General features: G+C 45.1%; 1 pseudogene; it reads left to right on the top strand.

The window, feature by feature from the left end:
• LOC118374287 (zinc finger protein AEBP2-like) overlaps positions 1–2724 on the top strand; it is an 87697-nt pseudogene extending 84973 nt beyond the window's left edge.
• Positions 2725–14923: the final 12199 nt, after the last annotated feature.

The following is a 14923-nucleotide window of genomic DNA, read 5'->3' as shown; positions in this document are numbered from 1 at the left end:
AATTAGCCTATCAGAAGCTTCTAAAGCCATGACATAATTTTCTGGAATTTTCCCAGCTGTTTAAAGGTACAGCCAACTTAGTGTATGTAAACTTATGACCCACTGGAATTGTGACACAGTGAATTATAAGTGAAATAATCTGTCTGTAAACAATTATTGGAAAAATGACTTGTGTCATGCACAAAGTAGATGTCCTAACAGACTTGCCAAAACTATAGTTTGTTAACAAGAAATGTGTGGAGTGGTTGAAAAACGACTTTTAATGACTCCAACCTAAGTGTATGTAAACGTCCGACTTCAACTGTATTAGTATAAAGTAATATAAATGTATATATCAGAAGTTTGGGGTCAAATGTTTTCCATGAAAACATACATGAACTGAGTTGTAAAATGAATAGGAAAAATAGTCAAGACGTTGACAAGGTCATAAGTAATGATTTTTAATTTAAATTATAATTGTGTCCTTCAAACTTCATCAAATAATCCTCCATTTGAAGCAATTACAGTCTTGCAGAACTTTGGCGTTCTAGGTGTCAATTTGGTATGGTAATCTGAAGAGATTTCACCCCATGCGTCCTGAAGCTCCTCCCACAAATTGGATTGGCTTGGTGGGCATTTCTTAAGTATCATACGGTCAAGCTGCTCCCACAACAGCTCAATAGGGTTGAGATCCGGTCACTGTTCTGGCCACTCCATTATAGACAGAATACCAGCTGACTGCTTCTTCCCTAAATAGTTATTGCATCGTTTGGAGCTTTGCTTTGGGTCATTGTCCTGTTGTAGGAGGAAATTGGCTCCAATTAAGCACCGTCCACAGGGTATGACATGGCGTTGCAAAATGGATTGATTGCCTTCCTTCTTCAAGATCCCTTTTACCCTGGGCCATCACATTGCCTCCACCATGCTTCACAGAGGGCGTCAAGCACTCCCCCAGCATCTTTTCAGTTTTTCTGCGTCTCACAAATGTTCTTCTTTGTGCTCCGAGCACCTCAAACTTAGATTAGTCTGTCCATGAAAAAATGTCCACTCTTCCTCTGTCCAGTGTTTGTGTTCTTTTGCCCATCTTAATCTTTTCTTTCTATTGGCCAGTCTGAGATATGGCTTTTCCTTTGCAACTCTGCCTGCAAGGCCAGCATCCCGGAATCGCCTCTTCACTGTTGACGTTGAGACTGGACAGAGGAACTCTGCCTAGAAGGCCAGCATCCCGGAATCGCCTCTTCACTGTTGACGTTGAGACTGGACAGAGGAACTCTGCCTAGAAGGCCAGCATCCCGGAGTCGCCTCTTCACTGTTGACGTTGAGACTGGACAGAGGAACTCTGCCTAGAAGGCCAGCATCCCGGAGTCGCCTCTTCACTGTTGACGTTGAGACTGGACAGAGGAACTCTGCCTAGAAGGCCAGCATCCCGGAGTCGCCTCTTCACTGTTGACGTTGAGACTGGACAGAGGAACTCTGCCTAGAAGGCCAGCATCCCGGAGTCGCCTCTTCACTGTTGACGTTGAGACTGGACAGAGGAACTCTGCCTGCAAGGCCAGCATCCCGGAGTCGCCTCTTCACTGTTGACGTTGAGACTGGACAGAGGAACTCTGCCTAGAAGGCCAGCATCCCGGAGTCGCCTTCACTGTTGACGTTGAGACTGGACAGAGGAACTCTGCCTAGAAGGCCAGCATCCCAGAGTCACCTCTTCACTGTTGACGTTGAGACTGGACAGAGGAACTCTGCCTAGAAGGCCAGCATCCCGGAGTCGCCTCTTCACTGTTGACGTTGAGACTGGACAGAGGAACTCTGCCAAGAAGGCCAGCATCCCGGAGTCGCCCCTTCACTGTTGACGTTGAGACACACACGCACGCACGCACGCACGCACGCACGCACGCACGCACGCACGCACGCACGCACGCACGCACACACACACACACACACACACACACACACACACACACACACACACACGCTCACCCTTTCTTCACACATGCTCTGTTTCATGTCTCCTCAGAGCGTTACCACAGAAGCGGCTGAAGCGGAGGTAAGCATGACATATTAAGAGCTGATCCTGTCAATGTCCCTACAGTCTGCCGTACCGGAGAGGTCATGTTTACAATGTCACATCTTTCCCTCTTTTTCCCCAGTCTGTAAGGATTCCTCTGTAGCTGTAGGGTCAGGACTCCTCTGTAGCTGTAGGGTTAGGATTCCTCTGTAGCTGTAGGGTTAGGATTCATCTGTAGCTGTAGGGTTAGGATTCCTCTGTAGCTGTAGGGTTAGGATTCATCTGTAGCTGTAGGGTTAGGATTCATCTGTAGCTGTAGGGTTAGGATTCCTCTGTAGCTGTAGGGTTAGGATTCCTCTGTAGCTGTAGGGTCAGGATTCCTCTGTAGCTGTAGGGTCAGGATTCCTCTGTAGCTGTAGGGTTAGGATTCCTCTGTAGCTGTAGGGTTAGGATTCCTCTGTAGCTGTAGGGTTAGGATTCCTCTGTAGCTGTAGGGTTAGGATTCATCTGTAGCTGTAGGGTTAGGATTCCTCTGTAGCTGTAGGGTTAGGATTCCTCTGTAGCTGTAGGGTCAGGATTCCTCTGTAGCTGTAGGGTTAGGACTCCTCTGTAGCTGTAGGGTCAGGATTCCTCTGTAGCTGTAGGGTAAGGATTCCTCTGTAGCTGTAGGGTCAGGATTCCTCTGTAGCTGTAGGGTCAGGATTCCTCTGTAGCTGTAGGGTTAGGACTCCTCTGTAGCTGTAGGGTTAGGATTCATCTGTAGCTGTAGGGTTAGGACTCCTCTGTAGCTGTAGGGTTAGGATTCATCTGTAGCTGTAGGGTTAGGATTCCTCTGTAGCTGTAGGGTTAGGATTCATCTGTAGCTGTAGGGTTAGGATTCATCTGTTGCTGTAGGGTTAGGATTCCTCTGTAGCTGTAGGGTTAGGATTCCTCTGTAGCTGTAGGGTTAGGATTCCTCTGTAGCTGTAGGGTTAGGATTCATCTGTCGCTGTAGGGTTAGGATTCCTCTGTAGCTGTAGGGTTAGGATTCATCTGTAGCTGTAGGGTTAGGATTCATCTGTAGCTGTAGGGTTAGGATTCATCTGTAGCTGTAGGGTTAGGATTCCTCTGTAGCTGTAGGGTTAGGATTCATCTGTAGCTGTAGGGTTAGGATTCCTCTGTAGCTGTAGGGTTAGGACTCCTCTGTAGCTGTAGGGTTAGGATTCCTCTGTAGCTGTAGGGTTAGGATTCATCTGTAGCTGTAGGGTTAGGATTCCTCTGTAGCTGTAGGGTTAGGATTCATCTGTAGCTGTAGGGTTAGGATTCCTCTGTAGCTGTAGGGTCAGGACTCCTCTGTAGCTGTAGGGTTAGGATTCATCTGTAGCTGTAGGGTTAGGATTCATCTGTCGCTGTAGGGTTAGGATTCCTCTGTAGCTGTAGGGTTAGGATTCCTCTGTAGCTGTAGGGTTAGGATTCATCTGTAGCTGTAGGGTTAGGATTCATCTGTAGCTGTAGGGTTAGGATTCATCTGTAGCTGTAGGGTTAGGATTCATCTGTAGCTGTAGGGTTAGGATTCAATGTATATAATTGATAATGACTCCAATAATATGTTATAATGTGGATGATGACTCCAATACTGATGATATAATGTGGGTAATGACTCCTATAATGTTGATAATGACTTCGATAATGTCTCCATTAATGATGATATGTTGATAGCAACTCCAATAATGATTATATAATGTCAATAATGACTCAAATAGTGATGATGATATAATATGGATAATGACGCCAATAATGATGATAATGTGGGTAATGATTCCAATAGTGACTCCAATAACGATGATGCTATGTGGATAATGACCAATAATGATTATATAAGGTGGATAATGACTCCAATAATGATTATATAATGTTTATGATGACTCCAATAGTGATGATACGATGTTGATAATGACTCCAACAATGATTATATGATGTTGATAATGACTCCAATAACAACTTCAATAATGTGATGGTGACTCCAATAATGATGATATGATGTTGATAATGACTCCAACAATGTTGTTTATGTATCCAACAATGATGATATGATGCTGATAATGATTCCAATAATGATGATATGATGTTGCTAATGACTCCAACGATGACGATAATGACTCCAATAATGTTGATAATGACTCCAATGATGATGACATAATGTTGATAGTGACTCCAATAATGATGATATAATGTTGATGATGTTGATGACTATTCTATAAGCTACCCATTATCTAACAGTTGCATGACATGGTGGGTGCTTATTCTTGGGTTCTCATGCTGTTTCGTTCTAATTGATAAGGTGTGTTTCCACATGACCTGCCTGAGCTAGATAGAAACACATGACCTCTGAACTTCTAGCACCAGGAGCCCCCGTGACCTTTGACCCCTAACTGAAGCAGAGGAGGCAGAAGGAGAGGGAGGAGGCAGAAGGAGATGGGGGAAAGAGGAGAGGTATGGGTGAAAGAGAGGAGAGGAGAGGTATGGGGGAGAGGGGAGGGGAGAGGTATGGGGGGGAGGAGAGAGAGGAGAGGTATGGGGGAGAGAGGAGGGGAGAGGTATGGGGGGGAGGAGAGAGAGGAGAGGTATGGGGGAGAGAGGAGAGGTATAAGGGAGAGAGTGGAGGATAGGTATAAGGGAGAGAGGGGAGGAAAGGTATGGGGGAGAGAGAAGAGGGGAGGGGAGGAGAGGTATGGGGGAGGAGAGGAGAGGTATGGGGAAGAGAGAGGGGAGGAGAGGAGAGGTAAGGGGAAGAGAGAGGAGAGGAGAGGTATGGGGAAGAGAGAGGGGAGGAGAGGAGAGGTATGGGGAAGAGAAAGGGGAGAAGAGGAGAGGAGAGGAGAGGTAAGGGGAAGAGAGAGGGTTGGAGAGGAGAGGTAAGGGGAAGAGAGAGGAGAGGAGAGGTATGGGGAAGAGAGAGGGGAGGAGAGGAGAGGTATGGGGAAGAGAGAGGGGAGGAGAGGAGAGGTATGGGGAAGAGAAAGGGGAGGAGAGGAGAGGTATGGGGAAGAGAGAGGAGAGGAGAGGAGAGGTATGGGGAAGAGAGAGGAGAGGAGAGGTATGGGGAAGAGAGAGAGGGAGGAGAGGAGAGGTATGGGGAAGAGAAAGGGGAGGAGAGGAGAGGTATGGGGAAGAGAGGGGAGGAGAGGAGAGGTATGGGGAAGAGAAAGGCGAGGAGACGAGAGGTATTGGGAAGAGAGAGGGGAGGAGAGGTATCGGGAAGAGAGAGGAGAGGAGAGGTATGAGGAAGAGAAAGGCGAGGAGACGAGAGGTATGGGGAAGAGAGAGGAGAGGAGAGGTATCGGGAAGAGAGAGGGGAGGAGAGGAGAGGTATGGGGAAGAGAAAGGCGAGGAGACGAGAGGTATGGGGAAGAGAGAGGAGAGGAGAGGTATGGGGAAGAGAGAGGAGAGGAGAGGCATGGGGAAGAGAGAGGAGAGGAGAGGTATGGGGAAGAGAAAGGGGAGGAGAGTGATTGGGGAAGAGAGAGGGGAGGAGAGGTATGGGGAAGAGAAAGGGGAGGAGAGTTATGGGGAAGAGAGAGGAGAGGAGAGGTATGGGGAAGAGAAAGGGGAGGAGAGGTATGGGGAAGAGAGAGGGAAGACAAGGTGCGTCCTGTCCTCTCCTCCCCGGGTCAAAGGTCATTGAGGAAACGTGGAAACAAATGTGCTTGAAGTCCAAATAGAGAGCCAACAAATATGAACGATGATGAAGGCCAGGGATGAAGAAGCGTCTAGCGACTTGCTGGCGCCGAGGCCCAGCGTGATGACTCAATCACGATTTATGACATTGTTTGGATGGCTGACCTGATCTGTAGGCTATCACAGGGGTCAAACACACTTTATCTGTGGCTTTCTCCGGGGAGGGACTTTCCCGTAGAACTCTGGGAGCACGGACACCATTGGAGGTGTGAATACTGAGGAAAACTTTTATCGAAGAAATGAATGTTACTTACGTGAATTAAATGGTCATGTATTGGATTGTTTCAAGAAAAACGAGAGAGCTGTGAATGTTTTTATTGTACTGTTAAGTTCTACGGATTCACTGTTACATGGAAACTGTTATTCTGTTCATCAGATGGCTGATAGTCCAAAAGAGGGAGGACGGCGGCTCTTCATCACACAGTGTATTGAGGTGTGTTGATTAGATTACAGAATGAGTGTGAAGTTTTATCTTGTCTGTTTTAAATGTTTTTGGGGCCATGTAATGTGATGTGACTAGACGACCCAACCCTGCTTAGCATCCATCAGAAGCAAGTCAGCAGTGGGATACAGGGAGGTACGCTGCTGGCTACGTTTATCTTACAGTATTCTGAGTGGTGATGCTTCGCTACAGTAGCTAGGCTAGCTCCCATGGATTATGGACCTTCAGCGTTCACGCAATAATGGAGTCAGATGGTATATCATATTATGGGCATATTCCCCTAGCCTAATTCTCTGTCATCCTCGGACCAAGAGGATTTTCACTAATCTACACGCTTGTATGAAATGAGACTATCCTTCTCCACTCTTTACAGGGGTGGATTTCCCAAAAAAAAGAATGTACAAAGTGATTTAAAACGAATGTAGCTTGTTGTACAAGACATTTAGAAGCTAAAAGGGATAAGTAGCGTATAGTTTTTAAATGCTTTGCTCCTTCCAGGAAACAACAGCTGTTTCAAAGGGATTGTTAAAGCTCCCGAGTGGCGCAGCGGTCTGAGGCATCAAATCAAAATGTTATTTGTCACGTGCGACGAATACAGTTCAATGTTTACTTACAAGCCCTTAACCAACAACACATTAAGAAAAATAAATAAACAAGTGTAAGTAAAAATAGACAAGTAGAAAAAATAAATAAATGTATAATTAAACAGCAGCAGTAAAATAACAAGTGAGACTTTATACAGGGGATACCAGTTAGTAATGAGGTTATATACAGGGGGTACCAGTTAGTAATGAGGCTATATACAGGGGGTACCGGTTAGTAACTATATACAGGGGGTACCGGTTAGTAACTATATACAGGGGGTACCGGTTAGTAACTATATACAGGGGGTACCGGTTAGTAACTATATACAGGGGTACCGGTTAGTAACTATATACAGGGGTACCGGTTAGTAATGAGGCTATATACAGGGGTACCGGTTAGTAATGAGGCTATATACAGGGGGTACCAGTTAGTAATGAGGCTATATACAGGGGGTACCGGTTAGTAATGAGGCTATATACAGGGGTACCGGTTAGTAATGAGGCTATATACAGGGGTACCGGTTAGTAATGAGGCTATATACAGGGGTACCGGTTAGTAATGAGGCTATATACAGGGGGTACCGGTTAGTAATGAGGCTATATACAGGGGTACCGGTTAGTAATGAGGCTATATACAGGGGTACCGGTTAGTAATGAGGCTATATACAGGGGTACCGGTTAGTAATGAGGCTATATACAGGGGTACCGGTTAGTAATGAGGCTATATACAGGGGTACGGTTAGTAATGAGGCTATATACAGGGGGTACGGTTAGTAATGAGACTATATACAGGGGGTACCGGTTAGTAATGAGACTATATACAGGGGGTACCGGTTAGTAATGAGGCTATATACAGGGGGTACCGGTTAGTAATGAGGCTATATACAGGGGTACCGGTTAGTAATGAGGCTATATACAGGGGGTACCGGTTAGTAATGAGACTATATACAGGGGTACCGGTTAGTAATGAGACTATATACAGGGGGTACAGGTTAGTAATGAGGCTATATACAGGGGTACCGGTTAGTAATGAGGCTATATACAGGGGGTACCGGTTAGTAATGAGACTATATACAGGGGGTACCGGTTAGTAATGAGACTATATACAGGGGGTACAGGTTAGTAATGAGGCTATATACAGGGGCACCGGTTAGTAATGAGGCTATATACAGGGGTACCAGTTAGTAATGAGGCTATATACAGGGGGTACCGGTTAGTAATGAGGCTATATACAGGGGTACCGGTTAGTAATGAGGCTATATACAGGGGTACCAGTTAGTAATGAGGCTATATACAGGGGGGCACCGGTTAGTAATGAGGTTATATACAGGGGTACCAGTTAGTAATGAGGCTATATACAGGGGTACCGGTTAGTAATGAGGCTATATACAGGGGGGTACCGGTTAGTAATGAGGCTATATACAGGGGTACCGGTTAGTAATGAGACTATATACAGGGGGTACCGGTTAGTAATGAGGCTATATACAGGGGGTACCGGTTAGTAATGAGGCTATATACAGGGGGTACCGGTTAGTAATGAGGCTATATACAGGGGGTACCGGTTAGTAATGAGGCTATATACAGGGGGTACCAGTTAGTAATGAGGCTATATACAGGGGGTACCGGTTAGTAATGAGGCTATATACAGGGGGTACCGGTTAGTAATGAGGCTATATACAGGGGGTACCAGTTAGTAATGAGGCTATATACAGGGGGTACCGGTTAGTAATGAGGCTATATACAGGGGGTACCGGTTAGTAATGAGGCTATATACAGGGGGTACCGGTTAGTAATGAGGTTATATACAGGGGGTACCAGTTAGTAATGAGGCTATATACAGGGGGTACCAGTTAGTAATGAGGCTATATACAGGGGGTACCGGTTAGTAATGAGGCTATATACAGGGGTACCGTTAGTAATGAGACTATATACAGGGGGTACCGGTTAGTAATGAGGTTATATACAGGGGGCACCAGTTAGTAATGAGGCTATATACAGGGGTACCAGTTAGTAATGAGGCTATATACAGGGGGTACCGGTTAGTAATGAGACCATATACAGGGGTACCGGTTAGTAATGAGGTTATATACAGGGGGTACCAGTTAGTAATGAGGCTATATACAGGGGGTACCAGTTAGTAATGAGGCTATATACAGGGGGTACCGGTTAGTAATGAGACTATATACAGGGGTACCGGTTAGTAATGAGGTTATATACAGGGGGTACCAGTTAGTAATGAGGCTATATACAGGGGATACCGGTTAGTAATGAGACTATATACAGGGGGTACCGGTTAGTAATGAGACTATATACAGGGGGTACCGGTTAGTAATGAGGTTATATACAGGGGGTACCGGTTAGTAATGAGGCCATATACAGGGGGTACCGGTTAGTAATGAGACTATATACAGGGGGTACCGGTTAGTAATGAGGCTATATACAGGGGTACCGGTTAGTAATGAGGCTATATACAGGGGTACCGGTTAGTAATGAGGCCATATACAGGGGGTACCGGTTAGTAATGAGACTATATACAGGGGTACCGGTTAGTAATGAGACTATATACAGGGGGTACCGGTTAGTAATGAGGCTATATACAGGGGGTACCGGTTAGTAATGAGGCTATATACAGGGGGCAATACCGGTTAGTAATGAGGCTATATACAGGGGGTACCGGTTAGTAATGAGACTATATACAGGGGTACCGGTTAGTAATGAGGCTATATACAGGGGTACCGGTTAGTAATGAGACTATATACAGGGGTACCGGTTAGTAATGAGGCTATATACAGAGGGTACCGGTTAGTAATGAGGCTATATACAGGGTACCGGTTAGTAATGAGGCTATATACAGGGGGTACCGGTTAGTAATGAGGCTATATACAGAGGGTACCGGTTAGTAATGAGGCTATATACAGGGATACCGGTTAGTAATGAGGCTATATACAGGGGGTACCGGTTAGTAATGAGGCTATATACAGGGGTACGGTTAGTAATGAGACTATATACAGGGGGCACCAGTTAGTAATGAGGCTATATACAGGGGTACCGGTTAGTAATGAGACTATATACAGGGGTACCAGTTAGTAATGAGGCTATATACAGGGGGTACCGGTTAGTAGTGAGGCTATATACAGGGGGTACCAGTTAGTAATGAGGCTATATACAGGGGATACCGGTTAGTAATGAGGCTATATACAGGGGGTACCGGTTAGTAATGAGACTATATACAGGGGGTACCGGTTAGTAATGAGGCTATATACAGGGGGTACCGGTTAGTAATGAGACTATATACAGGGGGTACCAGTTAGTAATGAGACTATATACAGGGATACCGGTTAGTAATGAGGCTATATACAGGGGGCACCGGTTAGTAATGAGACTATATACAGGGGGTACCGGTTAGTAATGAGGCTATATACAGGGGTACCGGTTAGTAATGAGACTATATACAGGGGGTACCGGTTAGTAATGAGGCTATATACAGGGGGTACCGGTTAGTAATGAGACTATATACAGGGGGTACCGGTTAGTAATGAGGCTATATACAGGGGTACCGGTTAGTAATGAGACTATATACAGGGGTACCGGTTAGTAATGAGGCTATATACAGGGGGTACCGGTTAGTAATGAGACTATATACAGGGGTACGGTTAGTAATGAGGCTATATACAGGGGGTACCGGTTAGTAATGAGACTATATACAGGGGGTACCGGTTAGTAATGAGGCTATATACAGGGGTACCGGTTAGTAATGAGGCTATATACAGGGGGGTACCGGTTAGTAATGAGCTATATACAGGGGGTACCGGTTAGTAATGAGGCTATATACAGGGGTACCGGTTAGTAATGAGGCTATATACAGGGGGTACCGGTTAGTAATGAGGCTATATACAGGGGGCACCGGTTAGTAATGAGGCTATATACAGGGGGTACCGGTTAGTAATGAGACTATATACAGGGGTACCGGTTAGTAATGAGGCTATATACAGGGGGCACCGGTTAGTAATGAGGCTATATACAGGGGGTACCGGTTAGTAATGAGGCTTTATACAGGGGTACTGGTTAGTAATGAGGCTATATACAGGGGTACCGGTTAGTAATGAGGCTTTATACAGGGTACCGGTTAGTAATGAGGCTATATACAGGGTACCGGTTAGTAATGAGGCTTTATACAGGGGGCACCAGTTAGTAATGAAGCTATATACAGGGGTACCGGTTAGTAATGAGGCTATATACAGGGGTACGGTTAGTAATGAGCTATATACAGGGGTACCGGTTAGTAATGAGGCTATATACAGGGGTACCGGTTAGTAATGAGGCTATATACAGGGGTACCGGTTAGTAATGAGGTTATATACAGGGGTACCGGTTAGTAATGAGGCTATATACAGGGGGTACCGGTTAGTAATGAGGTTATATACAGGGGGTACCGGTTAGTAATGAGGCTATATACAGGGGGCACCAGTTAGTAATGAGGCTATATACAGGGGTACCGGTTAGTAATGAGGCTATATACAGGGGTACCGGTTAGTAATGAGGCTATATACAGGGGGTACCCAGTTAGTAATGAGGCTATATACAGGGGTACCAGTTAGTAATGAGACTATATACAGGGGTACCGGTTAGTAATGAGGCTTTATACAGGGGTACCAGTTAGTAATGAGGCTATATACAGGGGGTACCAGTTAGTAATGAGGCTATATACAGGGGTACCGGTTAGTAATGAGGCTATATACAGGGGTACCGGTTAGTAATGAGGCTATATACAGGGGTACCAGTTAGTAATGAGGCTATATACAGGGGTACCGGTTAGTAATGAGGCTTTATACAGGGGGTACGGTTAGTAATGAGGCTATATACAGGGGGTACCAGTTAGTAATGAGGCTATATACAGGGGTACCAGTTAGTAATGAGGCTATATACAGGGGTACCGATTAGTAATGAGGCTATATACAGGGGTACCGGTTAGTAATGAGGCTATATACAGGGGTACCAGTTAGTAATGAGGCTATATACAGAAGGGCACGGTTAGTAATGAGGCTTTATACAGGGGGCACCGGTTAGTAATGAGGCTATATACAGGGGTACCAGTTAGTAATGAGGCTATATACAGGGGTACCAGTTAGTAATGAGGCTATATACAGGGGGGCACCAGTTAGTAATGAGGCTATATACAGGGATACCAGTTAGTAATGAGGCTATATACAGGGGTACCAGTTAGTAATGAGGCTTTATACAGGGGTACCAGTTAGTAATGAGGCTATATACAGGGGGCACCAGTTAGTAATGAGGTTATATACAGGGCACCAGTTAGTAATGAGGCTATATACAGGGGTACCAGTTAGTAATGAGGCTATATACAGGGATACCAGTTAGTAATGAGGCTATATACAGGGGTACCAGTTAGTAATGAGGCTATATACAGGGGGTACCAGTTAGTAATGAGACTATATACAGGGATACCAGTTAGTAATGAGGCTATATACAGGGGGTACCAGTTAGTAATGAGGCTTTATACAGGGGGCACCAGTTAGTAATGAGGCTATATACAGGGGGCACCAGTTAGTAATGAGGCTTTATACAGGGGTACCAGTTAGTAATGAGGCTTTATACAGGGGGCACCAGTTAGTAATGAGACTATATACAGGGGTACCGGTTAGTAATGAGACTATATACAGGGGGTACCAGTTAGTAATGAGACTATATACAGGGGATACCGGTTAGTAATGAGGCTATATACAGGGGGTACCGGTTAGTAATGAGACTATATACAGGGGTACCGGTTAGTAATGAGGCTATATACAGGGGGTACCGGTTAGTAATGAGACTATATACAGGGGGTACCGGTTAGTAATGAGGCTATATACAGGGGTACCGGTTAGTAATGAGACTATATACAGGGTACCGGTTAGTAATGAGGCTATATACAGGGTACCGGTTAGTAATGAGACTATATACAGGGGGTACCGGTTAGTAATGAGGCTATATACAGGGGTACCGGTTAGTAATGAGACTATATACAGGGGTACCGGTTAGTAATGAGGCTATATACAGGGGTACCGGTTAGTAATGAGACTATATACAGGGGTACCGGTTAGTAATGAGGCTATATACAGGGGTACCGGTTAGTAATGAGGCTATATACAGGGGGTACCGGTTAGTAATGAGGCTATATACAGGGGTACCGGTTAGTAATGAGGCTATATACAGGGGTACCGGTTAGTAATGAGGCTATATACAGGGGGGCACCGGTTAGTAATGAGGCTATATACAGGGGTACCGGTTAGTAATGAGGCTATATACAGGGGGTACCGGTTAGTAATGAGACTATATACAGGGGGTACTGGTTAGTAATGAGGCTATATACAGGGGGTACCGGTTAGTAATGAGGCTATATACAGGGTACCGGTTAGTAATGAGGCTTTATACAGGGGTACTGGTTAGTAATGAGGCTATATACAGGGGGTACCGGTTAGTAATGAGGCTTTATACAGGGGTACCGGTTAGTAATGAGGCTATATACAGGGGCACCGGTTAGTAATGAGGCTTTATACAGGGGGTACCAGTTAGTAATGAAGCTATATACAGGGGTACCGGTTAGTAATGAGGCTATATACAGGGGGTACCGGTTAGTAATGAGGCTATATACAGGGGGGTACCAGGTTAGTAATGAGGCTATATAGGGGGGGCACCGGTTAGTAATGAGGCTATATACAGGGGGCACCGGTTAGTAATGAGGTTATATACAGGGTACCGGTTAGTAATGAGGCTATATACAGGGGGCACCGGTTAGTAATGAGGTTATATACAGGGGTACCGGTTAGTAATGAGGCTATATACAGGGGGGCACCAGTTAGTAATGAGGCTATATACAGGGGTACCGGTTAGTAATGAGCTATATACAGGGGTACCGGTTAGTAATGAGGCTATATACAGGGGTACCAGTTAGTAATGAGGCTATATACAGGGGTACCAGTTAGTAATGAGACTATATACAGGGGTACCGGTTAGTAATGAGGCTTTATACAGGGGGCACCAGTTAGTAATGAGGCTATATACAGGGGTACCAGTTAGTAATGAGGCTATATACAGGGGTACCGGTTAGTAATGAGGCTATATACAGGGGTACCAGTTAGTAATGAGGCTATATACAGGGGGCACCAGTTAGTAATGAGGCTATATACAGGGGTACCGGTTAGTAATGAGGCTTTATACAGGGGGCACCGGTTAGTAATGAGGCTATATACAGGGGTACCAGTTAGTAATGAGGCTTTATACAGGGGTACCAGTTAGTAATGAGGCTATATACAGGGGTACCAGTTAGTAATGAGGTTATATACAGGGGTACCAGTTAGTAATGAGGCTATATACAGGGGTACCAGTTAGTAATGAGGCTATATACAGGGATACCAGTTAGTAATGAGCTATATACAGGGTACCAGTTAGTAATGAGGCTATATACAGGGGTACCAGTTAGTAATGAGACTATATACAGGGGATACCAGTTAGTAATGAGGCTATATACAGGGTACCAGTTAGTAATGAGGCTTTATACAGGGGTACCAGTTAGTAATGAGGCTATATACAGGGGTACCAGTTAGTAATGAGGCTATATACAGAGGGCCAGTTAGTAATGAGGCTTTATACAGGGGTACCAGTTAGTAATGAGGCTATATACAGGGGGTACCAGTTAGTAATGAGGCTATATACAGGGCACCAGTTAGTAATGAGCTATATACAGGGGTACCAGTTAGTAATGAGGCTATATACAGGGGTACCAGTTAGTAATGAGCTATATACAGGGGTACCAGTTAGTAATGAGGCTATATACAGGGGTACCGTTAGTAATGAGGCTATATACAGGGGTACCAGTTAGTAATGAGGCTATATACAGGGGTACCAGTTAGTAATGAGCTATATACAGGGGTACCAGTTAGTAATGAGGCTATATACAGGGGTACCAGTTAGTAATGAGGCTATATACAGGGTACCAGTTAGTAATGAGCTATATACAGGGTACCAGTTAGTAATGAGGCTATATACAGGGGTACCAGTTAGTAATGAGGCTATATACAGGGGTACCAGTTAGTAATGAGCTATATACAGGGGTACCAGTTAGTAATGAGGCTATATACAGGGGTACCAGTTAGTAATGAGCTATATACAGGGGTACCAGTTAGTAATGAGCTATAT

Source organism: Oncorhynchus keta, chromosome 17 (genome assembly GCF_023373465.1).
Source record: "Oncorhynchus keta strain PuntledgeMale-10-30-2019 chromosome 17, Oket_V2, whole genome shotgun sequence".
Lineage (NCBI taxonomy): Eukaryota > Metazoa > Chordata > Actinopteri > Salmoniformes > Salmonidae > Oncorhynchus > Oncorhynchus keta.
This window is presented reverse-complemented; position numbering and strand designations above follow the sequence as displayed.